The sequence below is a fragment of the Mobula birostris genome, chromosome 11 (genome assembly GCF_030028105.1).
Source record: "Mobula birostris isolate sMobBir1 chromosome 11, sMobBir1.hap1, whole genome shotgun sequence".
Lineage (NCBI taxonomy): Eukaryota > Metazoa > Chordata > Chondrichthyes > Myliobatiformes > Myliobatidae > Mobula > Mobula birostris.
This window is the reverse complement of record NC_092380.1, coordinates 20690457-20717005: the sequence shown is the minus strand read 5'-3', so window position 1 is coordinate 20717005 and position 26549 is coordinate 20690457. Positions and strand designations below refer to the sequence as shown.

The window sequence follows — 26549 nt, the reverse complement described above, 5'->3', positions numbered from 1 at the left end:
GCACAGACAAGCATGCACGCACATGGAGAGAGAGGAGAGCTGCTTGCTCTACACCTCTCCTGTGTCTGTGTCTGTCTGTCGATACAGCTCACTCACTCACTCACTCACGCAATGTGCAGACAACTCAACAACAGCACGGGCATCATATCTGGGCCGTTTGGCTAAGATCAAGTGCACATCCGGGCTGCAACCAGATCAGGTGCTGCAGGCAAGGCAGCAACTTCATGAGAGATGCCCCTTGGCATTCATTCCTGAAGCAAACTGCTCAACCGGCGCACTCATTCTGATGCCTGCTCACTCGGCTGCTGCCTGCACCAAGCACAGAAGCAGAGTGAAGTGGAGCAGGCCGAAAGACCTTTTCTGTCCCGCCACACTCGCTCCACTTCTCAGGCTCAGGCTTCTCAGCTGCTCCTTGAAGCCAACGGAGGACGCGACGGACGGACGGACGGACGGATGGACGGGCGGGCGAAGGAAGGAAGGAAGGAAGGAAGGAAGGAAGGAAGGAAGGAAGGAAGGAACGAACGATATCGAGTCACTGGCTCTGCTGCAATTTCACCAGCAGCCAGCCAGCCTGTCGGACAGGCAGGCTCGTTCAAGTGTGCCAGCAGCCAGGGCACGCGGACGGGAGGGAGGAAGGAAGGAAGGGAGGGAGGCATCCGATGGAGCCCGGCTACAGAGCAACGGGGCGCCGCCGCCGCCGGCACAACAGGGCCCGGTGCTCCTGCACCCTGCATCCTCCCCGCCTGCACCAGACTGCCAAGACTGCTGCTCTCCTGCCCAGACAGACAGACCAGCTACAAGCATCACCACCTAGCCATAGCATCAGCAAAACTCTGCCTACCTGCCCTGCCCTGGCCTGGCCTGGCCTGGCCTCCTGGCCTCCTCTGATGCGTCTGCCTGCCCCAGGCCCAAAGCCCCGCCCACCGTTCAAGGTAAGGCAGAGGCACAACCCCCCACTCCACCCACTCAGACCTCCCCAATATACATCGGCAGTGCAGTGCATCTCTAGCCTCGCTCAGAATCACGTCCCAAACCCCAAGATCACTCAAACGTCTCATGCTTACACCTACCTACTCGGCGTCCAGCTTTGGCGCACGTCTCCACAATTGCCACATCCGTCCACGTGCCCCTGCTTCACGCACGGCACTGTGCCTCCCTCCGGCAGGCATTTCGCCGATCCGTTTCCTGTTTCACAACCAAGGCATAATCAGTACCCCTTTCCTTCCACGGCGCGCACACGCGCCCACCCACTCCACCACTGAGCCATGCCGGCCAAAAACGCACCTGCAGAGCAGTGGGGCACAGGGCCGCCGTCAGCCCGCGACACATTTCCCTCCTGCCGTGCCCTCCCTCCTGTTTCTACATCCGTGCACCCACCCCGCTGCAAAACCAGTCAGTCTGCTCAGGCGTCAGCACAGAGGCATAATGAAGGGCCTCGGCCCTTCTCCCTTTACTGCCCTCTGTACAGCTTGGCAGATCCCTCAGCACTCCGTGTGCACGTGTGTCTGTGACTCTGTGTGTGTGTGTGTGTGTGTGAGAGAGAGAGATTGAGTGAGTGAGTGAGTGAGTGAGTGAGTGAGTGAGTGAGTGAGAGAGAGAGAGACAGACCCTGCCAGATCCCTCAGCATTCCATGTGTGTTTGTGTCGGTGGGTGAGAGAGACAGAGACAGAGACAGACACAGAGAGACAGACACACACACACACACAAACACACACACACACCCACCCCCACACACCCCCGTGTGCACGTGTGTCTGTGACTCTGTGTGTGTGTGAGATTGAGTGAGAGAGAGAGACAGACCCTGCCAGATCCCTCAGCATTCCATGTGTGTTTGTGTCGGTGGGTGAGAGAGACAGAGACAGAGACAGACACAGAGAGACAGACACACACACACACACAAACACACACACACACCCACCCCCACACACCCCCGTGTGCACGTGTGTCTGTGACTCTGTGTGTGTGTGAGATTGAGTGAGTGAGAGAGAGAGACAGACCGACCCTGCCAGATCCCTCAGCATTCCATGTGTGTTTGTGTCGGTGGGTGAGAGAGACAGAGACAGACACAGAGAGACAGACAGACACACACACACACCCACCCACCCCCATCCACCCTGGTAAAAAAAGGTGGTGGGGGAGCAGGGGAGAAGACACCACTGTGTCCAATGATAGCCTGTGCAGACGCAAAGTCTACAGCTTCTGTGAGATGAAACAAACTCAAGCCACTCAACAATTGTAATTCCACACACATCAAAATAAAGGCACAGAGGTGTGAATGGCTGCACTTCAGCCTTCGGCTTGGAGAGCACACCCATTGTTTCTCCTCAGGCACACCTGTAGCTGACATCTTCCTATTCCCAAGCTTGCCAGGAGGCTTTTCTGCCCGCGGACTTTGGCCACGTCCACAAACCTCGTAACCGGTCTTGAGCGGCGCACGTGGCCTCTGCCTTTGTCGCCCGGTGCAGTCCCATCCGCTCGCTCCCTCCCGGAGAGGGCAGAGCCTCCGAAGGAGACCGTTCAGCTGGATGCGCCAGCCAGCTGGGGCACGCAAAGCCGAGAGGCGCGCTCTCTTTGCCGAGTGCAGGGACGCCCTTGAAGGGCCGAGCGGCCTGCTCCCACTCCCCCTGCAGACTTTTGTGCAGACAGGACAGCGTGACCAGCCTCCCACGACCAGGAGAGCAGTGCAAGTTGAGCCAGCCTCTGAGACCGACCTGGGAGCCAGCCGAGGAAGCCGGCAGCCTTGACGTAGGCAGTGTGCCAGTGACGTAGGCGCCCGTAGGTACGGCCCCACTCCCAGATGATTGGTGGATCACTGGCAGCTTTACATAGCCTCTGACAAGTTGCACTCAGGACGGACCAGGTAGGCAACAGCTGTCCAGCACACCCACCGATCCCAGACAACCTAGGGGAGAGCTGCCAGCGGGCCAGGGCAGCAAGGTCTTTGCCAGGCCTCCTGCTTCAATCTAAACACCAGAGGCTAGGCAGGATGTAGCCGACTCAAGAGGCCGCCTGCATCGCTTCTCGGCCTTTTGGCTAAGATCAAGTGTAGTATCTGTTCTTATCAGTTTAATATCTGATACGTCCCTTATCTGGGGACCATATATTAAATTGATTTTTGGAACAGGGAGATGGAATAGGGGCTTGCTCCGTCCACTCCACGCATCGACCCGGTATTGCAGTGCCTCTGGGAACGGTGCACTCCCCTTCTGGGGAATTTCAAAGTAGCAAAGAAAAGAAAAACGACGAAAGCTCCATCAGGCGGCGGCGGCGGCACAGCAGCACAGACAAGCATGCACGCACATGGAGAGAGAGGAGAGCTGCTTGCTCTACACCTCTCCTGTGTCTGTGTCTGTCTGTCGATACAGCTCACTCACTCACTCACTCACGCAATGTGCAGACAACTCAACAACAGCACGGGCATCATATCTGGGCCGTTTGGCTAAGATCAAGTGCACATCCGGGCTGCAACCAGATCAGGTGCTGCAGGCAAGGCAGCAACTTCATGAGAGATGCCCCTTGGCATTCATTCCTGAAGCAAACTGCTCAACCGGCGCACTCATTCTGATGCCTGCTCACTCGGCTGCTGCCTGCACCAAGCACAGAAGCAGAGTGAAGTGGAGCAGGCCGAAAGACCTTTTCTGTCCCGCCACACTCGCTCCACTTCTCAGGCTCAGGCTTCTCAGCTGCTCCTTGAAGCCAACGGAGGACGCGACGGACGGACGGACGGACGGATGGACGGGCGGGCGAAGGAAGGAAGGAAGGAAGGAAGGAAGGAAGGAAGGAAGGAAGGAAGGAACGAACGATATCGAGTCACTGGCTCTGCTGCAATTTCACCAGCAGCCAGCCAGCCTGTCGGACAGGCAGGCTCGTTCAAGCGTGCCAGCAGCCAGGGCACGCGGACGGGAGGGAGGAAGGAAGGAAGGGAGGGAGGCATCCGATGGAGCCCGGCTACAGAGCAACGGGGCGCCGCCGCCGCCGGCACAACAGGGCCCGGTGCTCCTGCACCCTGCATCCTCCCCGCCTGCACCAGACTGCCAAGACTGCTGCTCTCCTGCCCAGACAGACAGACCAGCTACAAGCATCACCACCTAGCCATAGCATCAGCAAAACTCTGCCTACCTGCCCTGCCCTGGCCTGGCCTGGCCTGGCCTCCTGGCCTCCTCTGATGCGTCTGCCTGCCCCAGGCCCAAAGCCCCGCCCACCGTTCAAGGTAAGGCAGAGGCACAACCCCCCACTCCACCCACTCAGACCTCCCCAATATACATCGGCAGTGCAGTGCATCTCTAGCCTCGCTCAGAATCACGTCCCAAACCCCAAGATCACTCAAACGTCTCATGCTTACACCTACCTACTCGGCGTCCAGCTTTGGCGCACGTCTCCACAATTGCCACATCCGTCCACGTGCCCCTGCTTCACGCACGGCACTGTGCCTCCCTCCGGCAGGCATTTCGCCGATCCGTTTCCTGTTTCACAACCAAGGCATAATCAGTACCCCTTTCCTTCCACGGCGCGCACACGCGCCCACCCACTCCACCACTGAGCCATGCCGGCCAAAAACGCACCTGCAGAGCAGTGGGGCACAGGGCCGCCGTCAGCCCGCGACACATTTCCCTCCTGCCGTGCCCTCCCTCCTGTTTCTACATCCGTGCACCCACCCCGCTGCAAAACCAGTCAGTCTGCTCAGGCGTCAGCACAGAGGCATAATGAAGGGCCTCGGCCCTTCTCCCTTTACTGCCCTCTGTACAGCTTGGCAGATCCCTCAGCACTCCGTGTGCACGTGTGTCTGTGACTCTGTGTGTGTGTGTGTGTGTGTGAGAGAGAGAGATTGAGTGAGTGAGTGAGTGAGTGAGTGAGTGAGTGAGTGAGTGAGAGAGAGAGAGACAGACCCTGCCAGATCCCTCAGCATTCCATGTGTGTTTGTGTCGGTGGGTGAGAGAGACAGAGACAGAGACAGACACAGAGAGACAGACACACACACACACACAAACACACACACACACCCACCCCCACACACCCCCGTGTGCACGTGTGTCTGTGACTCTGTGTGTGTGTGAGATTGAGTGAGAGAGAGAGACAGACCCTGCCAGATCCCTCAGCATTCCATGTGTGTTTGTGTCGGTGGGTGAGAGAGACAGAGACAGAGACAGACACAGAGAGACAGACACACACACACACACAAACACACACACACACCCACCCCCACACACCCCCGTGTGCACGTGTGTCTGTGACTCTGTGTGTGTGTGAGATTGAGTGAGTGAGAGAGAGAGACAGACCGACCCTGCCAGATCCCTCAGCATTCCATGTGTGTTTGTGTCGGTGGGTGAGAGAGACAGAGACAGACACAGAGAGACAGACAGACACACACACACACCCACCCACCCCCATCCACCCTGGTAAAAAAAGGTGGTGGGGGAGCAGGGGAGAAGACACCACTGTGTCCAATGATAGCCTGTGCAGACGCAAAGTCTACAGCTTCTGTGAGATGAAACAAACTCAAGCCACTCAACAATTGTAATTCCACACACATCAAAATAAAGGCACAGAGGTGTGAATGGCTGCACTTCAGCCTTCGGCTTGGAGAGCACACCCATTGTTTCTCCTCAGGCACACCTGTAGCTGACATCTTCCTATTCCCAAGCTTGCCAGGAGGCTTTTCTGCCCGCGGACTTTGGCCACGTCCACAAACCTCGTAACCGGTCTTGAGCGGCGCACGTGGCCTCTGCCTTTGTCGCCCGGTGCAGTCCCATCCGCTCGCTCCCTCCCGGAGAGGGCAGAGCCTCCGAAGGAGACCGTTCAGCTGGATGCGCCAGCCAGCTGGGGCACGCAAAGCCGAGAGGCGCGCTCTCTTTGCCGAGTGCAGGGACGCCCTTGAAGGGCCGAGCGGCCTGCTCCCACTCCCCCTGCAGACTTTTGTGCAGACAGGACAGCGTGACCAGCCTCCCACGACCAGGAGAGCAGTGCAAGTTGAGCCAGCCTCTGAGACCGACCTGGGAGCCAGCCGAGGAAGCCGGCAGCCTTGACGTAGGCAGTGTGCCAGTGACGTAGGCGCCCGTAGGTACGGCCCCACTCCCAGATGATTGGTGGATCACTGGCAGCTTTACATAGCCTCTGACAAGTTGCACTCAGGACGGACCAGGTAGGCAACAGCTGTCCAGCACACCCACCGATCCCAGACAACCTAGGGGAGAGCTGCCAGCGGGCCAGGGCAGCAAGGTCTTTGCCAGGCCTCCTGCTTCAATCTAAACACCAGAGGCTAGGCAGGATGTAGCCGACTCAAGAGGCCGCCTGCATCGCTTCTCGGCCTTTTGGCTAAGATCAAGTGTAGTATCTGTTCTTATCAGTTTAATATCTGATACGTCCCTTATCTGGGGACCATATATTAAATTGATTTTTGGAACAGGGAGATGGAATAGGGGCTTGCTCCGTCCACTCCACGCATCGACCCGGTATTGCAGTGCCTCTGGGAACGGTGCACTCCCCTTCTGGGGAATTTCAAAGTAGCAAAGAAAAGAAAAACGACGAAAGCTCCATCAGGCGGCGGCGGCGGCACAGCAGCACAGACAAGCATGCACGCACATGGAGAGAGAGGAGAGCTGCTTGCTCTACACCTCTCCTGTGTCTGTGTCTGTCTGTCGATACAGCTCACTCACTCACTCACTCACGCAATGTGCAGACAACTCAACAACAGCACGGGCATCATATCTGGGCCGTTTGGCTAAGATCAAGTGCACATCCGGGCTGCAACCAGATCAGGTGCTGCAGGCAAGGCAGCAACTTCATGAGAGATGCCCCTTGGCATTCATTCCTGAAGCAAACTGCTCAACCGGCGCACTCATTCTGATGCCTGCTCACTCGGCTGCTGCCTGCACCAAGCACAGAAGCAGAGTGAAGTGGAGCAGGCCGAAAGACCTTTTCTGTCCCGCCACACTCGCTCCACTTCTCAGGCTCAGGCTTCTCAGCTGCTCCTTGAAGCCAACGGAGGACGCGACGGACGGACGGACGGACGGATGGACGGGCGGGCGAAGGAAGGAAGGAAGGAAGGAAGGAAGGAAGGAAGGAAGGAAGGAAGGAACGAACGATATCGAGTCACTGGCTCTGCTGCAATTTCACCAGCAGCCAGCCAGCCTGTCGGACAGGCAGGCTCGTTCAAGTGTGCCAGCAGCCAGGGCACGCGGACGGGAGGGAGGAAGGAAGGAAGGGAGGGAGGCATCCGATGGAGCCCGGCTACAGAGCAACGGGGCGCCGCCGCCGCCGGCACAACAGGGCCCGGTGCTCCTGCACCCTGCATCCTCCCCGCCTGCACCAGACTGCCAAGACTGCTGCTCTCCTGCCCAGACAGACAGACCAGCTACAAGCATCACCACCTAGCCATAGCATCAGCAAAACTCTGCCTACCTGCCCTGCCCTGGCCTGGCCTGGCCTGGCCTCCTGGCCTCCTCTGATGCGTCTGCCTGCCCCAGGCCCAAAGCCCCGCCCACCGTTCAAGGTAAGGCAGAGGCACAACCCCCCACTCCACCCACTCAGACCTCCCCAATATACATCGGCAGTGCAGTGCATCTCTAGCCTCGCTCAGAATCACGTCCCAAACCCCAAGATCACTCAAACGTCTCATGCTTACACCTACCTACTCGGCGTCCAGCTTTGGCGCACGTCTCCACAATTGCCACATCCGTCCACGTGCCCCTGCTTCACGCACGGCACTGTGCCTCCCTCCGGCAGGCATTTCGCCGATCCGTTTCCTGTTTCACAACCAAGGCATAATCAGTACCCCTTTCCTTCCACGGCGCGCACACGCGCCCACCCACTCCACCACTGAGCCATGCCGGCCAAAAACGCACCTGCAGAGCAGTGGGGCACAGGGCCGCCGTCAGCCCGCGACACATTTCCCTCCTGCCGTGCCCTCCCTCCTGTTTCTACATCCGTGCACCCACCCCGCTGCAAAACCAGTCAGTCTGCTCAGGCGTCAGCACAGAGGCATAATGAAGGGCCTCGGCCCTTCTCCCTTTACTGCCCTCTGTACAGCTTGGCAGATCCCTCAGCACTCCGTGTGCACGTGTGTCTGTGACTCTGTGTGTGTGTGTGTGTGTGTGAGAGAGAGTGAGTGAGTGAGTGAGTGAGTGAGTGAGTGAGTGAGTGAGAGAGAGAGAGACAGACCCTGCCAGATCCCTCAGCATTCCATGTGTGTTTGTGTCGGTGGGTGAGAGAGACAGAGACAGAGACAGACACAGAGAGACAGACACACACACACACACAAACACACACACACACCCACCCCCACACACCCCCGTGTGCACGTGTGTCTGTGACTCTGTGTGTGTGTGAGATTGAGTGAGAGAGAGAGACAGACCCTGCCAGATCCCTCAGCATTCCATGTGTGTTTGTGTCGGTGGGTGAGAGAGACAGAGACAGAGACAGACACAGAGAGACAGACACACACACACACACAAACACACACACACACCCACCCCCACACACCCCCGTGTGCACGTGTGTCTGTGACTCTGTGTGTGTGTGAGATTGAGTGAGTGAGAGAGAGAGACAGACCGACCCTGCCAGATCCCTCAGCATTCCATGTGTGTTTGTGTCGGTGGGTGAGAGAGACAGAGACAGACACAGAGAGACAGACAGACACACACACACACCCACCCACCCCCATCCACCCTGGTAAAAAAAGGTGGTGGGGGAGCAGGGGAGAAGACACCACTGTGTCCAATGATAGCCTGTGCAGACGCAAAGTCTACAGCTTCTGTGAGATGAAACAAACTCAAGCCACTCAACAATTGTAATTCCACACACATCAAAATAAAGGCACAGAGGTGTGAATGGCTGCACTTCAGCCTTCGGCTTGGAGAGCACACCCATTGTTTCTCCTCAGGCACACCTGTAGCTGACATCTTCCTATTCCCAAGCTTGCCAGGAGGCTTTTCTGCCCGCGGACTTTGGCCACGTCCACAAACCTCGTAACCGGTCTTGAGCGGCGCACGTGGCCTCTGCCTTTGTCGCCCGGTGCAGTCCCATCCGCTCGCTCCCTCCCGGAGAGGGCAGAGCCTCCGAAGGAGACCGTTCAGCTGGATGCGCCAGCCAGCTGGGGCACGCAAAGCCGAGAGGCGCGCTCTCTTTGCCGAGTGCAGGGACGCCCTTGAAGGGCCGAGCGGCCTGCTCCCACTCCCCCTGCAGACTTTTGTGCAGACAGGACAGCGTGACCAGCCTCCCACGACCAGGAGAGCAGTGCAAGTTGAGCCAGCCTCTGAGACCGACCTGGGAGCCAGCCGAGGAAGCCGGCAGCCTTGACGTAGGCAGTGTGCCAGTGACGTAGGCGCCCGTAGGTACGGCCCCACTCCCAGATGATTGGTGGATCACTGGCAGCTTTACATAGCCTCTGACAAGTTGCACTCAGGACGGACCAGGTAGGCAACAGCTGTCCAGCACACCCACCGATCCCAGACAACCTAGGGGAGAGCTGCCAGCGGGCCAGGGCAGCAAGGTCTTTGCCAGGCCTCCTGCTTCAATCTAAACACCAGAGGCTAGGCAGGATGTAGCCGACTCAAGAGGCCGCCTGCATCGCTTCTCGGCCTTTTGGCTAAGATCAAGTGTAGTATCTGTTCTTATCAGTTTAATATCTGATACGTCCCTTATCTGGGGACCATATATTAAATTGATTTTTGGAACAGGGAGATGGAATAGGGGCTTGCTCCGTCCACTCCACGCATCGACCCGGTATTGCAGTGCCTCTGGGAACGGTGCACTCCCCTTCTGGGGAATTTCAAAGTAGCAAAGAAAAGAAAAACGACGAAAGCTCCATCAGGCGGCGGCGGCGGCACAGCAGCACAGACAAGCATGCACGCACATGGAGAGAGAGGAGAGCTGCTTGCTCTACACCTCTCCTGTGTCTGTGTCTGTCTGTCGATACAGCTCACTCACTCACTCACTCACGCAATGTGCAGACAACTCAACAACAGCACGGGCATCATATCTGGGCCGTTTGGCTAAGATCAAGTGCACATCCGGGCTGCAACCAGATCAGGTGCTGCAGGCAAGGCAGCAACTTCATGAGAGATGCCCCTTGGCATTCATTCCTGAAGCAAACTGCTCAACCGGCGCACTCATTCTGATGCCTGCTCACTCGGCTGCTGCCTGCACCAAGCACAGAAGCAGAGTGAAGTGGAGCAGGCCGAAAGACCTTTTCTGTCCCGCCACACTCGCTCCACTTCTCAGGCTCAGGCTTCTCAGCTGCTCCTTGAAGCCAACGGAGGACGCGACGGACGGACGGACGGACGGATGGACGGGCGGGCGAAGGAAGGAAGGAAGGAAGGAAGGAAGGAAGGAAGGAAGGAAGGAAGGAACGAACGATATCGAGTCACTGGCTCTGCTGCAATTTCACCAGCAGCCAGCCAGCCTGTCGGACAGGCAGGCTCGTTCAAGTGTGCCAGCAGCCAGGGCACGCGGACGGGAGGGAGGAAGGAAGGAAGGGAGGGAGGCATCCGATGGAGCCCGGCTACAGAGCAACGGGGCGCCGCCGCCGCCGGCACAACAGGGCCCGGTGCTCCTGCACCCTGCATCCTCCCCGCCTGCACCAGACTGCCAAGACTGCTGCTCTCCTGCCCAGACAGACAGACCAGCTACAAGCATCACCACCTAGCCATAGCATCAGCAAAACTCTGCCTACCTGCCCTGCCCTGGCCTGGCCTGGCCTGGCCTCCTGGCCTCCTCTGATGCGTCTGCCTGCCCCAGGCCCAAAGCCCCGCCCACCGTTCAAGGTAAGGCAGAGGCACAACCCCCCACTCCACCCACTCAGACCTCCCCAATATACATCGGCAGTGCAGTGCATCTCTAGCCTCGCTCAGAATCACGTCCCAAACCCCAAGATCACTCAAACGTCTCATGCTTACACCTACCTACTCGGCGTCCAGCTTTGGCGCACGTCTCCACAATTGCCACATCCGTCCACGTGCCCCTGCTTCACGCACGGCACTGTGCCTCCCTCCGGCAGGCATTTCGCCGATCCGTTTCCTGTTTCACAACCAAGGCATAATCAGTACCCCTTTCCTTCCACGGCGCGCACACGCGCCCACCCACTCCACCACTGAGCCATGCCGGCCAAAAACGCACCTGCAGAGCAGTGGGGCACAGGGCCGCCGTCAGCCCGCGACACATTTCCCTCCTGCCGTGCCCTCCCTCCTGTTTCTACATCCGTGCACCCACCCCGCTGCAAAACCAGTCAGTCTGCTCAGGCGTCAGCACAGAGGCATAATGAAGGGCCTCGGCCCTTCTCCCTTTACTGCCCTCTGTACAGCTTGGCAGATCCCTCAGCACTCCGTGTGCACGTGTGTCTGTGACTCTGTGTGTGTGTGTGTGTGTGTGAGAGAGAGAGATTGAGTGAGTGAGTGAGTGAGTGAGTGAGTGAGTGAGTGAGTGAGAGAGAGAGAGACAGACCCTGCCAGATCCCTCAGCATTCCATGTGTGTTTGTGTCGGTGGGTGAGAGAGACAGAGACAGAGACAGACACAGAGAGACAGACACACACACACACACAAACACACACACACACCCACCCCCACACACCCCCGTGTGCACGTGTGTCTGTGACTCTGTGTGTGTGTGAGATTGAGTGAGAGAGAGAGACAGACCCTGCCAGATCCCTCAGCATTCCATGTGTGTTTGTGTCGGTGGGTGAGAGAGACAGAGACAGAGACAGACACAGAGAGACAGACACACACACACACACAAACACACACACACACCCACCCCCACACACCCCCGTGTGCACGTGTGTCTGTGACTCTGTGTGTGTGTGAGATTGAGTGAGTGAGAGAGAGAGACAGACCGACCCTGCCAGATCCCTCAGCATTCCATGTGTGTTTGTGTCGGTGGGTGAGAGAGACAGAGACAGACACAGAGAGACAGACAGACACACACACACACCCACCCACCCCCATCCACCCTGGTAAAAAAAGGTGGTGGGGGAGCAGGGGAGAAGACACCACTGTGTCCAATGATAGCCTGTGCAGACGCAAAGTCTACAGCTTCTGTGAGATGAAACAAACTCAAGCCACTCAACAATTGTAATTCCACACACATCAAAATAAAGGCACAGAGGTGTGAATGGCTGCACTTCAGCCTTCGGCTTGGAGAGCACACCCATTGTTTCTCCTCAGGCACACCTGTAGCTGACATCTTCCTATTCCCAAGCTTGCCAGGAGGCTTTTCTGCCCGCGGACTTTGGCCACGTCCACAAACCTCGTAACCGGTCTTGAGCGGCGCACGTGGCCTCTGCCTTTGTCGCCCGGTGCAGTCCCATCCGCTCGCTCCCTCCCGGAGAGGGCAGAGCCTCCGAAGGAGACCGTTCAGCTGGATGCGCCAGCCAGCTGGGGCACGCAAAGCCGAGAGGCGCGCTCTCTTTGCCGAGTGCAGGGACGCCCTTGAAGGGCCGAGCGGCCTGCTCCCACTCCCCCTGCAGACTTTTGTGCAGACAGGACAGCGTGACCAGCCTCCCACGACCAGGAGAGCAGTGCAAGTTGAGCCAGCCTCTGAGACCGACCTGGGAGCCAGCCGAGGAAGCCGGCAGCCTTGACGTAGGCAGTGTGCCAGTGACGTAGGCGCCCGTAGGTACGGCCCCACTCCCAGATGATTGGTGGATCACTGGCAGCTTTACATAGCCTCTGACAAGTTGCACTCAGGACGGACCAGGTAGGCAACAGCTGTCCAGCACACCCACCGATCCCAGACAACCTAGGGGAGAGCTGCCAGCGGGCCAGGGCAGCAAGGTCTTTGCCAGGCCTCCTGCTTCAATCTAAACACCAGAGGCTAGGCAGGATGTAGCCGACTCAAGAGGCCGCCTGCATCGCTTCTCGGCCTTTTGGCTAAGATCAAGTGTAGTATCTGTTCTTATCAGTCCAGAAGGCGGAGGAGGAGGAGAGTTCGCGCTGACGCAGGGGTGGATCCTAATGCTGATTGGCCTCCAATCTAACACCCCATACCAGCGACGACAGCAGTGAGTTAGAAGATGGCAGCAGCGAGCAGTACATCAGCTCGAGGCCAGGGTATCAAGAACACTGTCAGGCTGACAGTGCGAGACCGGAACGGGGGCACCGGCTTCACCCGAGAGACCTTCATCCGGAAGGTCTTGCTGGATTGCTGCGGATTTACGCCCGATGACATCTACTGCGTCCAGGACTTCGCAGGCTTCTTCGATGTCACTTTCCGGCAGGCTGCAGGGTGGCAGAAGCTGTACCAGCAGCTTCAGCTGAAGGGGACAGAGGCGCCGCTGTCGCTGCTGAAAGCACAGCCCCTCTTTGCAACGGCTACGCAACAGGAAAGGACAATCACGGTGCACATGTTCAACCCGCACGTGCCAGTGGTAGATGTCCTTACGTTCCTCGCTCGGTATGTGGAGAGCGTAGGAACACCAGCAGACGTGAAGGACGGGCTGGGAATCTGGACCAGCAAACGGCAGGTGAAGGTGAAGCTGAGGTTGGATTCCAACGGCGGCATCATCCACCCCCCCTCCGTCTTTGCCATCGGAGGGAACCGAGGGTACATGGTGTACGCGGGACAACCCAGGGTGTGCCGAAACTGCGGCAAGGAAGGGCACATCGCAGCCCAGTGCAGGGTGGTGATGTGCAAGAACTGTAAAATGGAAGGCCACCTGACCAAAGACTGCACGCAGGCCAAGGCCTGCAACCTCTGCGGACAGGCCGGCCACCTGTACAGAGCCTGCCCGAAGCGTGGGGGCACCTACGCACAGGCGACCAGGGGAGGTGCTGGCCCTGAAAGGGCCCAGGCTGATGCGGACGTACCCGCCAGCGCTGCAGATGAGGCACCCGACAGGACGGAGGACGAGACCAGGGAGGAAAGTGCAAGCACCCCAAGACCTGCCACCCCACTGCAGACCCTCCAGGACCAGGCAAACGACGAGCAGGAGTCCATGGAGGAGGGGAGAGCGGAGGCGGAAACCGAATGGAAGGTCGTGAAACGAAAAAAGACCCAAAAGGCGGCGGCCAAGCGACAGAAGGCGGAGCAACGCCAGAAAAGGGCAGGGAACCACGCAGCCCCTGGTACCCTGTCCTCTTCAGAGGAGGAAGGAGTTGGGGGAGGCCAGCAGCCCCGGCGGAAGAAGCGGCTGGCAGAACAGGTGGAGAGGAGGAGAGAGAGGGGAGAAAGTCTGCTGGCCACCCCCCAAGTACAGGAGGCGGAGAGCAGCAGACGCACAGAGCTCCGGGAATCCGGGAGCAGAGCCACGGCTGGTACCCAGCAGCCGGAAGGGGAAGCAGCCCAGGAAGTCAGCAACCCCCCGGGCCCAGACCCAGAACCAGAACGGCCACACACGGAGGAGTACTACCAGCAGTACCTGAGCCCACAGGAGGTGGAAAACTTCACAAAGGCGGTGGGGATGAAGGCTCAGGATGGCAAGAGTGAGGACGGAGAGCAGCCAAAATAAAAGACTTAACGATGGCAGACCTTAAATTGGCGTGCTTGAATGTGCGAAGTTTGAAGAGTACTGGGCGATGCGTCAGCACGCTCCAGTACCTGGACACTGTAAAGGCCGATGTGACCTTCCTCCAGGAGTGTGGACTACCACATCTCCGTAACTACCGGAGGTGGTCACGGTGGTGGAAAAAAGGTTTGTCGGTATGGTCGGGGGGCAACGATTGTCGCGCTTCCGGCCTGGGGATTCTGCTGCGGGGAGGCAACTTCTCAATCACCCAAGTTAAAGAGGTGGTTGCGGGGCGCCTCCTGGTAGCAGACGTCAAATACCGGGGCACTCCGCTCCGGCTGATCAACATGTACGCCTCCCCCGTGCGGAGCGAGCGGCTGGCCGTCTTCGAGCAGCTCCCACGGCTGCTGGTGACGACCCAGCCGGTCGTTCTGGCCGGAGACTTCAATTGCACCATTGATGCGGCTGGAGGACCCGGCAGTGCCGACGGCAGGCTAGACAGTACCTCTAGACTCCTGAGGGAAATAGTGAAGACAGCCAAGCTGCGCGACGCCTTTGGCACCCCCACAGGTGGAGCACAGCCGCAAGCCACCTGGACACGATCGGACGGCTCAGCCCGCTCCCGGATCGACTTCCTCTTCCTGTCTGAGTCCCTCACGGTCAGGTCCACCGACGTCACGCCGGTGTTCTTCTCTGACCACTGCCTTCTGAGAGCCACCTGTCACTTACGGGAGGACCAGAAGGCAGGCAGGGGGACGTGGAAGCTGAACGTAAAGCTGCTGACCCCAGAGAACATCGAGGAACTAGAGAGGGAGTACACAGGTTGGAGAACCTTGAAAGCCTTCTTTGATTCCCCGGTTCACTGGTGGGAAGCCACCAAGGAGAACATTAAGAGGTTCTTCATCCGCAAGGGTATTCAGAAGGCAAGGCAGGAGCAGAGGGAACTGCGTAAACTCCAGACAGAGTTGCAGCAACTTCTCCTTCTGCAGTCGAAGGGGGTGGATGTCAGGGAGGAACTGCGAGAGGTGAAGGGCCGGCAAGCCCAGCACCTCGCCGCGGAATCCTCCAAGATCATCTTCCGATCAAGGGTCCAAACCGTGGAGCAGGACGAGACGTGCTCACGCTTCTTCTTCCAAAAGGTGCACAGGGGGAGCTCTGTGATCCACAACCTTAAGGAAGAGGACGGCTCAGTCGCGTCCTCGCAGACCGACATACTGAGGATCTGCAAGTCTTTCTATGCCGGTCTGTACGACGAAAAGGCCACAGAATCCACAGCCTCCCACAACTTCCTGTCGTCTATCACGCAGGTCTTAGACGACGGCAAGCGGGAGAGTCTGGATCGGCCACTGACCCTGGACGAGCTGACAGGCTCCATCCGTTCCTTCGGGTCGGGTAAGACTCCCGGAAGCGACGGCTTACCGGCCGAGTTGTACTCGGCTCTGTGGAACTGGATGGGCCCAGACCTGCTGGAAGTGTACAACGCTATGCTTCTGGCCGGCAGTATGTCTGAGTCCATGAGGAAGGGCATCATCACCCTCATCTACAAGCAGAAGGGGGAAAGGGAGGACATCAGGAATTGGAGACCCATCTCTCTCCTGAATGTGGACTACAAGATCCTGTCCAAGGCTATCGCCAACAGGGTCAAGTCTGCTCTGGGACAGGTGATCCACCCGGACCAAACCTGTGCTGTACCGGGCAGGAAGATCTCAGACAGCCTCGCGCTGCTGAGGGACACCATCGCCTACGTGCAGGACAGGGGGGTGGACGCCTGCCTGGTCAGCTTGGACCAGGAGAAAGCCTTCGACAGGATATCGCACACGTACATGGCGGACGTGCTCTCCAAAATGGGATTTGGGGAGGGAATCCGGAATTGGATCAGACTGCTCTACACAGACATCCGTAGTGCAGTCCAGGTCAACGGGTGGGAAACAGACAGCTTCCCCATCAGGTCTGGAGTCAGGCAGGGCTGCCCCCTCTCCCCTGTCTTGTTTGTCTGCTGCATAGAACCCTTTGTGGAAGCCATCAGGAGGGATGAGGGCATAAGAGGGGTGACGCTGCCAGGCAGTGGAGGGACCCAAGTGAAAACCTCCCTGTACATGGACGACGTCGCCGTCTTCTGCTCTGATCCGAGGTCAGTTCGCAGGTTGATTGGCACCTGCGAACAGTTCGAGCTAGCGTCGGGGGCCAGGGTCAACCGCACGAAGAGCGAAGCCATGCTCTTTGGCAACTGGCCCGACCGATCCAGCGTCCCCTTCACCATCAGGTCTGACCACGTGAAGGTGTTGGGGATCTGGTTCGGAGGGGCTGAGGCGTGCAACAAGAACTGGCAGGAGCGGACTGCCAAGGTGAAACAGAAACTGGGACTGTGGGGAGGGCGCTCCCTGTCGATAACGGGCAAGAACCTGGTCATCAGGTGTGAGGTGCTCTCAGGGCTGCTGTACTTGGCGCAGGTCTGGCCCGTCCCCCGCTCCTACAGCTCGGAAATCACCCGGGCTGTCTTCAGATTCGTCTGGGGATCCAAGATGGAGCGGGTGAGACGGACCGCCATGCACAAGTCCCTGGACAACGGGGGCAAGAACGTCCCCAATGTCGCCCTCACCCTGATGGCCAGCTTCGTATGTGGCTGCATCAGGTTGTGTGTAGAGCCCAGGTATGTGGGCACCAAGTACCACTATGTGCCCAGGTTCTACTTGTCGCCCTGGCTGCGAAGGATGGGTCTGGCCCCACTCCCGCGCAACGCCCCAGTCAGCTGGTCGTTGCCGGCATACCTATCCCACGTAGCAAAGTTCTTCCAGGAGAACGCCTTTGACCACAAGGCCATCAGGCAGTGGTCGGCACGAAGTGTCCTGCAGGCACTGCAGGAGAAGGACGTGATGGACACAGTGGGGTGGTTCCCTGAGCAGACTGTCCAGTTCATCTGGCAAAATGCCTCATCGCCAGATCTCACCAACAGGCACCAAGACCTCGCCTGGCTGGCGGTGAGAGGGGCCCTCCCAGTCAGAGCCCTCCTGTACGCCCGGAACGTCGTCTCCGCACCCCACTGCCCACGGGAGGACTGCAGTGAGGAGGAGTCTGTGACCCACCTCTTTGCACACTGCCAGTTCGCAAAGAGGGTGTGGAGGAGGATGGACGGGCTAGTGTCACGTTTCATCCCCAGCAGCTGCGTGACAGAGGACTCTCTGATCTACGGGCTGTTCCCGGGGACGCACACGGAGACCAACATCCGGTGCTGCTGGCAGATCATCAACTCGGTGAAAGACGCTCTTTGGTCAGCCCGAAACTTGATCATCTACCAGCACATGGAGATGTCCGTGGGAGAATGCTGCCGACTGGCACACTCTCGGCTGCAGGAGTACGTGCTGAGGGACGCACTGAAACTTGGTGCAGCCACCGCAAGGGCCCGGTGGGGAAGGACCACAGTATAGGTTTCTCCACCCGTGGGAGTGGGAGGGGTCGGTGGGCGAGGAGTATACCCCTCAACAATGAGATGCTAAGCTGAACTACTGGAGTGCCACGTGGGTGGCTATAAACACGGGTATTTTACTGAGTATAATGGAAACGTATGTAAAGGATGAAAAGTTATTGAATGGTTTATTGTATATATTTATTTTTGAATAAAGTATATTTTGAAATAAAAAAAAAAAAAAAAAAAAAATCTGTTCTTATCAGTTTAATATCTGATACGTCCCTTATCTGGGGACCATATATTAAATTGATTTTTGGAACAGGGAGATGGAATAGGGGCTTGCTCCGTCCACTCCACGCATCGACCCGGTATTGCAGTGCCTCTGGGAACGGTGCACTCCCCTTCTGGGGAATTTCAAAGTAGCAAAGAAAAGAAAAACGACGAAAGCTCCATCAGGCGGCGGCGGCGGCACAGCAGCACAGACAAGCATGCACGCACATGGAGAGAGAGGAGAGCTGCTTGCTCTACACCTCTCCTGTGTCTGTGTCTGTCTGTCGATACAGCTCACTCACTCACTCACTCACGCAATGTGCAGACAACTCAACAACAGCACGGGCATCATATCTGGGCCGTTTGGCTAAGATCAAGTGCACATCCGGGCTGCAACCAGATCAGGTGCTGCAGGCAAGGCAGCAACTTCATGAGAGATGCCCCTTGGCATTCATTCCTGAAGCAAACTGCTCAACCGGCGCACTCATTCTGATGCCTGCTCACTCGGCTGCTGCCTGCACCAAGCACAGAAGCAGAGTGAAGTGGAGCAGGCCGAAAGACCTTTTCTGTCCCGCCACACTCGCTCCACTTCTCAGGCTCAGGCTTCTCAGCTGCTCCTTGAAGCCAACGGAGGACGCGACGGACGGACGGACGGACGGATGGACGGGCGGGCGAAGGAAGGAAGGAAGGAAGGAAGGAAGGAAGGAAGGAAGGAAGGAAGGAACGAACGATATCGAGTCACTGGCTCTGCTGCAATTTCACCAGCAGCCAGCCAGCCTGTCGGACAGGCAGGCTCGTTCAAGTGTGCCAGCAGCCAGGGCACGCGGACGGGAGGGAGGAAGGAAGGAAGGGAGGGAGGCATCCGATGGAGCCCGGCTACAGAGCAACGGGGCGCCGCCGCCGCCGGCACAACAGGGCCCGGTGCTCCTGCACCCTGCATCCTCCCCGCCTGCACCAGACTGCCAAGACTGCTGCTCTCCTGCCCAGACAGACAGACCAGCTACAAGCATCACCACCTAGCCATAGCATCAGCAAAACTCTGCCTACCTGCCCTGCCCTGGCCTGGCCTGGCCTGGCCTCCTGGCCTCCTCTGATGCGTCTGCCTGCCCCAGGCCCAAAGCCCCGCCCACCGTTCAAGGTAAGGCAGAGGCACAACCCCCCACTCCACCCACTCAGACCTCCCCAATATACATCGGCAGTGCAGTGCATCTCTAGCCTCGCTCAGAATCACGTCCCAAACCCCAAGATCACTCAAACGTCTCATGCTTACACCTACCTACTCGGCGTCCAGCTTTGGCGCACGTCTCCACAATTGCCACATCCGTCCACGTGCCCCTGCTTCACGCACGGCACTGTGCCTCCCTCCGGCAGGCATTTCGCCGATCCGTTTCCTGTTTCACAACCAAGGCATAATCAGTACCCCTTTCCTTCCACGGCGCGCACACGCGCCCACCCACTCCACCACTGAGCCATGCCGGCCAAAAACGCACCTGCAGAGCAGTGGGGCACAGGGCCGCCGTCAGCCCGCGACACATTTCCCTCCTGCCGTGCCCTCCCTCCTGTTTCTACATCCGTGCACCCACCCCGCTGCAAAACCAGTCAGTCTGCTCAGGCGTCAGCACAGAGGCATAATGAAGGGCCTCGGCCCTTCTCCCTTTACTGCCCTCTGTACAGCTTGGCAGATCCCTCAGCACTCCGTGTGCACGTGTGTCTGTGACTCTGTGTGTGTGTGTGTGTGTGTGAGAGAGAGAGATTGAGTGAGTGAGTGAGTGAGTGAGTGAGTGAGTGAGTGAGTGAGAGAGAGAGAGACAGACCCTGCCAGATCCCTCAGCATTCCATGTGTGTTTGTGTCGGTGGGTGAGAGAGACAGAGACAGAGACAGAGAGACAGACAGACACACACACACACACACACACACACCCACCCACCTCCACACACCCCCGTGTGCACGTGTGTCTGTGACTCTGTGTGTGTGTGAGATTGAGTGAGAGAGAGAGACAGACCCTGCCAGATCCCTCAGCATTCCATGTGTGTTTGTGTCGGTGGGTGAGAGAGACAGAGACAGAGACAGACACAGAGAGACAGACACACACACACACACAAACACACACACACACCCACCCCCACACACCCCCGTGTGCACGTGTGTCTGTGACTCTGTGTGTGTGTGAGATTGAGTGAGTGAGAGAGAGAGACAGACCGACCCTGCCAGATCCCTCAGCATTCCATGTGTGTTTGTGTCGGTGGGTGAGAGAGACAGAGACAGACACAGAGAGACAGACAGACACACACACACACCCACCCACCCCCATCCACCCTGGTAAAAAAAGGTGGTGGGGGAGCAGGGGAGAAGACACCACTGTGTCCAATGATAGCCTGTGCAGACGCAAAGTCTACAGCTTCTGTGAGATGAAACAAACTCAAGCCACTCAACAATTGTAATTCCACACACATCAAAATAAAGGCACAGAGGTGTGAATGGCTGCACTTCAGCCTTCGGCTTGGAGAGCACACCCATTGTTTCTCCTCAGGCACACCTGTAGCTGACATCTTCCTATTCCCAAGCTTGCCAGGAGGCTTTTCTGCCCGCGGACTTTGGCCACGTCCACAAACCTCGTAACCGGTCTTGAGCGGCGCACGTGGCCTCTGCCTTTGTCGCCCGGTGCAGTCCCATCCGCTCGCTCCCTCCCGGAGAGGGCAGAGCCTCCGAAGGAGACCGTTCAGCTGGATGCGCCAGCCAGCTGGGGCACGCAAAGCCGAGAGGCGCGCTCTCTTTGCCGAGTGCAGGGACGCCCTTGAAGGGCCGAGCGGCCTGCTCCCACTCCCCCTGCAGACTTTTGTGCAGACAGGACAGCGTGACCAGCCTCCCACGACCAGGAGAGCAGTGCAAGTTGAGCCAGCCTCTGAGACCGACCTGGGAGCCAGCCGAGGAAGCCGGCAGCCTTGACGTAGGCAGTGTGCCAGTGACGTAGGCGCCCGTAGGTACGGCCCCACTCCCAGATGATTGGTGGATCACTGGCAGCTTTACATAGCCTCTGACAAGTTGCACTCAGGACGGACCAGGTAGGCAACAGCTGTCCAGCACACCCACCGATCCCAGACAACCTAGGGGAGAGCTGCCAGCGGGCCAGGGCAGCAAGGTCTTTGCCAGGCCTCCTGCTTCAATCTAAACACCAGAGGCTAGGCAGGATGTAGCCGACTCAAGAGGCCGCCTGCATCGCTTCTCGGCCTTTTGGCTAAGATCAAGTGTAGTATCTGTTCTTATCAGTTTAATATCTGATACGTCCCTTATCTGGGGACCATATATTAAATTGATTTTTGGAACAGGGAGATGGAATAGGGGCTTGCTCCGTCCACTCCACGCATCGACCCGGTATTGCAGTGCCTCTGGGAACGGTGCACTCCCCTTCTGGGGAATTTCAAAGTAGCAAAGAAAAGAAAAACGACGAAAGCTCCATCAGGCGGCGGCGGCGGCACAGCAGCACAGACAAGCATGCACGCACATGGAGAGAGAGGAGAGCTGCTTGCTCTACACCTCTCCTGTGTCTGTGTCTGTCTGTCGATACAGCTCACTCACTCACTCACTCACGCAATGTGCAGACAACTCAACAACAGCACGGGCATCATATCTGGGCCGTTTGGCTAAGATCAAGTGCACATCCGGGCTGCAACCAGATCAGGTGCTGCAGGCAAGGCAGCAACTTCATGAGAGATGCCCCTTGGCATTCATTCCTGAAGCAAACTGCTCAACCGGCGCACTCATTCTGATGCCTGCTCACTCGGCTGCTGCCTGCACCAAGCACAGAAGCAGAGTGAAGTGGAGCAGGCCGAAAGACCTTTTCTGTCCCGCCACACTCGCTCCACTTCTCAGGCTCAGGCTTCTCAGCTGCTCCTTGAAGCCAACGGAGGACGCGACGGACGGACGGACGGACGGATGGACGGGCGGGCGAAGGAAGGAAGGAAGGAAGGAAGGAAGGAAGGAAGGAAGGAACGAACGATATCGAGTCACTGGCTCTGCTGCAATTTCACCAGCAGCCAGCCAGCCTGTCGGACAGGCAGGCTCGTTCAAGTGTGCCAGCAGCCAGGGCACGCGGACGGGAGGGAGGAAGGAAGGAAGGGAGGGAGGCATCCGATGGAGCCCGGCTACAGAGCAACGGGGCGCCGCCGCCGCCGGCACAACAGGGCCCGGTGCTCCTGCACCCTGCATCCTCCCCGCCTGCACCAGACTGCCAAGACTGCTGCTCTCCTGCCCAGACAGACAGACCAGCTACAAGCATCACCACCTAGCCATAGCATCAGCAAAACTCTGCCTACCTGCCCTGCCCTGGCCTGGCCTGGCCTGGCCTCCTGGCCTCCTCTGATGCGTCTGCCTGCCCCAGGCCCAAAGCCCCGCCCACCGTTCAAGGTAAGGCAGAGGCACAACCCCCCACTCCACCCACTCAGACCTCCCCAATATACATCGGCAGTGCAGTGCATCTCTAGCCTCGCTCAGAATCACGTCCCAAACCCCAAGATCACTCAAACGTCTCATGCTTACACCTACCTACTCGGCGTCCAGCTTTGGCGCACGTCTCCACAATTGCCACATCCGTCCACGTGCCCCTGCTTCACGCACGGCACTGTGCCTCCCTCCGGCAGGCATTTCGCCGATCCGTTTCCTGTTTCACAACCAAGGCATAATCAGTACCCCTTTCCTTCCACGGCGCGCACACGCGCCCACCCACTCCACCACTGAGCCATGCCGGCCAAAAACGCACCTGCAGAGCAGTGGGGCACAGGGCCGCCGTCAGCCCGCGACACATTTCCCTCCTGCCGTGCCCTCCCTCCTGTTTCTACATCCGTGCACCCACCCCGCTGCAAAACCAGTCAGTCTGCTCAGGCGTCAGCACAGAGGCATAATGAAGGGCCTCGGCCCTTCTCCCTTTACTGCCCTCTGTACAGCTTGGCAGATCCCTCAGCACTCCGTGTGCACGTGTGTCTGTGACTCTGTGTGTGTGTGTGTGTGTGTGAGAGAGAGAGATTGAGTGAGTGAGTGAGTGAGTGAGTGAGTGAGTGAGTGAGTGAGAGAGAGAGAGACAGACCCTGCCAGATCCCTCAGCATTCCATGTGTGTTTGTGTCGGTGGGTGAGAGAGACAGAGACAGAGACAGACACAGAGAGACAGACACACACACACACACAAACACACACACACACCCACCCCCACACACCCCCGTGTGCACGTGTGTCTGTGACTCTGTGTGTGTGTGAGATTGAGTGAGAGAGAGAGACAGACCCTGCCAGATCCCTCAGCATTCCATGTGTGTTTGTGTCGGTGGGTGAGAGAGACAGAGACAGAGACAGACACAGAGAGACAGACACACACACACACACAAACACACACACACACCCACCCCCACACACCCCCGTGTGCACGTGTGTCTGTGACTCTGTGTGTGTGTGAGATTGAGTGAGTGAGAGAGAGAGACAGACCGACCCTGCCAGATCCCTCAGCATTCCATGTGTGTTTGTGTCGGTGGGTGAGAGAGACAGAGACAGACACAGAGAGACAGACAGACACACACACACACCCACCCACCCCCATCCACCCTGGTAAAAAAAGGTGGTGGGGGAGCAGGGGAGAAGACACCACTGTGTCCAATGATAGCCTGTGCAGACGCAAAGTCTACAGCTTCTGTGAGATGAAACAAACTCAAGCCACTCAACAATTGTAATTCCACACACATCAAAATAAAGGCACAGAGGTGTGAATGGCTGCACTTCAGCCTTCGGCTTGGAGAGCACACCCATTGTTTCTCCTCAGGCACACCTGTAGCTGACATCTTCCTATTCCCAAGCTTGCCAGGAGGCTTTTCTGCCCGCGGACTTTGGCCACGTCCACAAACCTCGTAACCGGTCTTGAGCGGCGCACGTGGCCTCTGCCTTTGTCGCCCGGTGCAGTCCCATCCGCTCGCTCCCTCCCGGAGAGGGCAGAGCCTCCGAAGGAGACCGTTCAGCTGGATGCGCCAGCCAGCTGGGGCACGCAAAGCCGAGAGGCGCGCTCTCTTTGCCGAGTGCAGGGACGCCCTTGAAGGGCCGAGCGGCCTGCTCCCACTCCCCCTGCAGACTTTTGTGCAGACAGGACAGCGTGACCAGCCTCCCACGACCAGGAGAGCAGTGCAAGTTGAGCCAGCCTCTGAGACCGACCTGGGAGCCAGCCGAGGAAGCCGGCAGCCTTGACGTAGGCAGTGTGCCAGTGACGTAGGCGCCCGTAGGTACGGCCCCACTCCCAGATGATTGGTGGATCACTGGCAGCTTTACATAGCCTCTGACAAGTTGCACTCAGGACGGACCAGGTAGGCAACAGCTGTCCAGCACACCCACCGATCCCAGACAACCTAGGGGAGAGCTGCCAGCGGGCCAGGGCAGCAAGGTCTTTGCCAGGCCTCCTGCTTCAATCTAAACACCAGAGGCTAGGCAGGATGTAGCCGACTCAAGAGGCCGCCTGCATCGCTTCTCGGCCTTTTGGCTAAGATCAAGTGTAGTATCTGTTCTTATCAGTTTAATATCTGATACGTCCCTTATCTGGGGACCATATATTAAATTGATTTTTGGAACAGGGAGATGGAATAGGGGCTTGCTCCGTCCACTCCACGCATCGACCCGGTATTGCAGTGCCTCTGGGAACGGTGCACTCCCCTTCTGGGGAATTTCAAAGTAGCAAAGAAAAGAAAAACGACGAAAGCTCCATCAGGCGGCGGCGGCGGCACAGCAGCACAGACAAGCATGCACGCACATGGAGAGAGAGGAGAGCTGCTTGCTCTACACCTCTCCTGTGTCTGTGTCTGTCTGTCGATACAGCTCACTCACTCACTCACTCACGCAATGTGCAGACAACTCAACAACAGCACGGGCATCATATCTGGGCCGTTTGGCTAAGATCAAGTGCACATCCGGGCTGCAACCAGATCAGGTGCTGCAGGCAAGGCAGCAACTTCATGAGAGATGCCCCTTGGCATTCATTCCTGAAGCAAACTGCTCAACCGGCGCACTCATTCTGATGCCTGCTCACTCGGCTGCTGCCTGCACCAAGCACAGAAGCAGAGTGAAGTGGAGCAGGCCGAAAGACCTTTTCTGTCCCGCCACACTCGCTCCACTTCTCAGGCTCAGGCTTCTCAGCTGCTCCTTGAAGCCAACGGAGGACGCGACGGACGGACGGACGGACGGATGGACGGGCGGGCGAAGGAAGGAAGGAAGGAAGGAAGGAAGGAAGGAAGGAAGGAACGAACGATATCGAGTCACTGGCTCTGCTGCAATTTCACCAGCAGCCAGCCAGCCTGTCGGACAGGCAGGCTCGTTCAAGTGTGCCAGCAGCCAGGGCACGCGGACGGGAGGGAGGAAGGAAGGAAGGGAGGGAGGCATCCGATGGAGCCCGGCTACAGAGCAACGGGGCGCCGCCGCCGCCGGCACAACAGGGCCCGGTGCTCCTGCACCCTGCATCCTCCCCGCCTGCACCAGACTGCCAAGACTGCTGCTCTCCTGCCCAGACAGACAGACCAGCTACAAGCATCACCACCTAGCCATAGCATCAGCAAAACTCTGCCTACCTGCCCTGCCCTGGCCTGGCCTGGCCTGGCCTCCTGGCCTCCTCTGATGCGTCTGCCTGCCCCAGGCCCAAAGCCCCGCCCACCGTTCAAGGTAAGGCAGAGGCACAACCCCCCACTCCACCCACTCAGACCTCCCCAATATACATCGGCAGTGCAGTGCATCTCTAGCCTCGCTCAGAATCACGTCCCAAACCCCAAGATCACTCAAACGTCTCATGCTTACACCTACCTACTCGGCGTCCAGCTTTGGCGCACGTCTCCACAATTGCCACATCCGTCCACGTGCCCCTGCTTCACGCACGGCACTGTGCCTCCCTCCGGCAGGCATTTCGCCGATCCGTTTCCTGTTTCACAACCAAGGCATAATCAGTACCCCTTTCCTTCCACGGCGCGCACACGCGCCCACCCACTCCACCACTGAGCCATGCCGGCCAAAAACGCACCTGCAGAGCAGTGGGGCACAGGGCCGCCGTCAGCCCGCGACACATTTCCCTCCTGCCGTGCCCTCCCTCCTGTTTCTACATCCGTGCACCCACCCCGCTGCAAAACCAGTCAGTCTGCTCAGGCGTCAGCACAGAGGCATAATGAAGGGCCTCGGCCCTTCTCCCTTTACTGCCCTCTGTACAGCTTGGCAGATCCCTCAGCACTCCGTGTGCACGTGTGTCTGTGACTCTGTGTGTGTGTGTGTGTGTGTGAGAGAGAGAGATTGAGTGAGTGAGTGAGTGAGTGAGTGAGTGAGTGAGTGAGTGAGAGAGAGAGAGACAGACCCTGCCAGATCCCTCAGCATTCCATGTGTGTTTGTGTCGGTGGGTGAGAGAGACAGAGACAGAGACAGAGAGACAGACAGACAC

General features: G+C 58.1%; 5 non-coding genes and 2 pseudogenes across 5 annotated transcripts; all 7 read left to right on the top strand.

Annotated features, from left to right (window-relative positions):
• The first annotated feature begins 3014 nt into the window (after positions 1-3014).
• On the top strand, positions 3015-3205 carry LOC140205680 (U2 spliceosomal RNA). The gene has a single exon (XR_011887947.1). It is a non-coding gene; the product is annotated as a U2 spliceosomal RNA (small nuclear RNA).
• Positions 3206-6293: 3088 nt separating this feature from the next.
• Positions 6294-6484, top strand: LOC140205679 (U2 spliceosomal RNA). The gene has a single exon (XR_011887946.1). It is a non-coding gene; the product is annotated as a U2 spliceosomal RNA (small nuclear RNA).
• A 3080-nt stretch (positions 6485-9564) lies between these two features.
• Positions 9565-9755, top strand: LOC140205678 (U2 spliceosomal RNA). Its single transcript, XR_011887945.1, has one exon. It is a non-coding gene; the product is annotated as a U2 spliceosomal RNA (small nuclear RNA).
• Positions 9756-12843: 3088 nt separating this feature from the next.
• Positions 12844-12978, top strand: LOC140205612 (U2 spliceosomal RNA; annotated as a pseudogene).
• A 5059-nt stretch (positions 12979-18037) lies between these two features.
• On the top strand, positions 18038-18245 carry LOC140205608 (U2 spliceosomal RNA; annotated as a pseudogene).
• A 3084-nt stretch (positions 18246-21329) lies between these two features.
• LOC140205677 (U2 spliceosomal RNA) lies at positions 21330-21520 on the top strand. The gene has a single exon (XR_011887944.1). It is a non-coding gene; the product is annotated as a U2 spliceosomal RNA (small nuclear RNA).
• A 3080-nt stretch (positions 21521-24600) lies between these two features.
• LOC140205675 (U2 spliceosomal RNA) lies at positions 24601-24791 on the top strand. The gene has a single exon (XR_011887942.1). It is a non-coding gene; the product is annotated as a U2 spliceosomal RNA (small nuclear RNA).
• The last annotated feature ends 1758 nt before the right edge of the window (positions 24792-26549 follow it).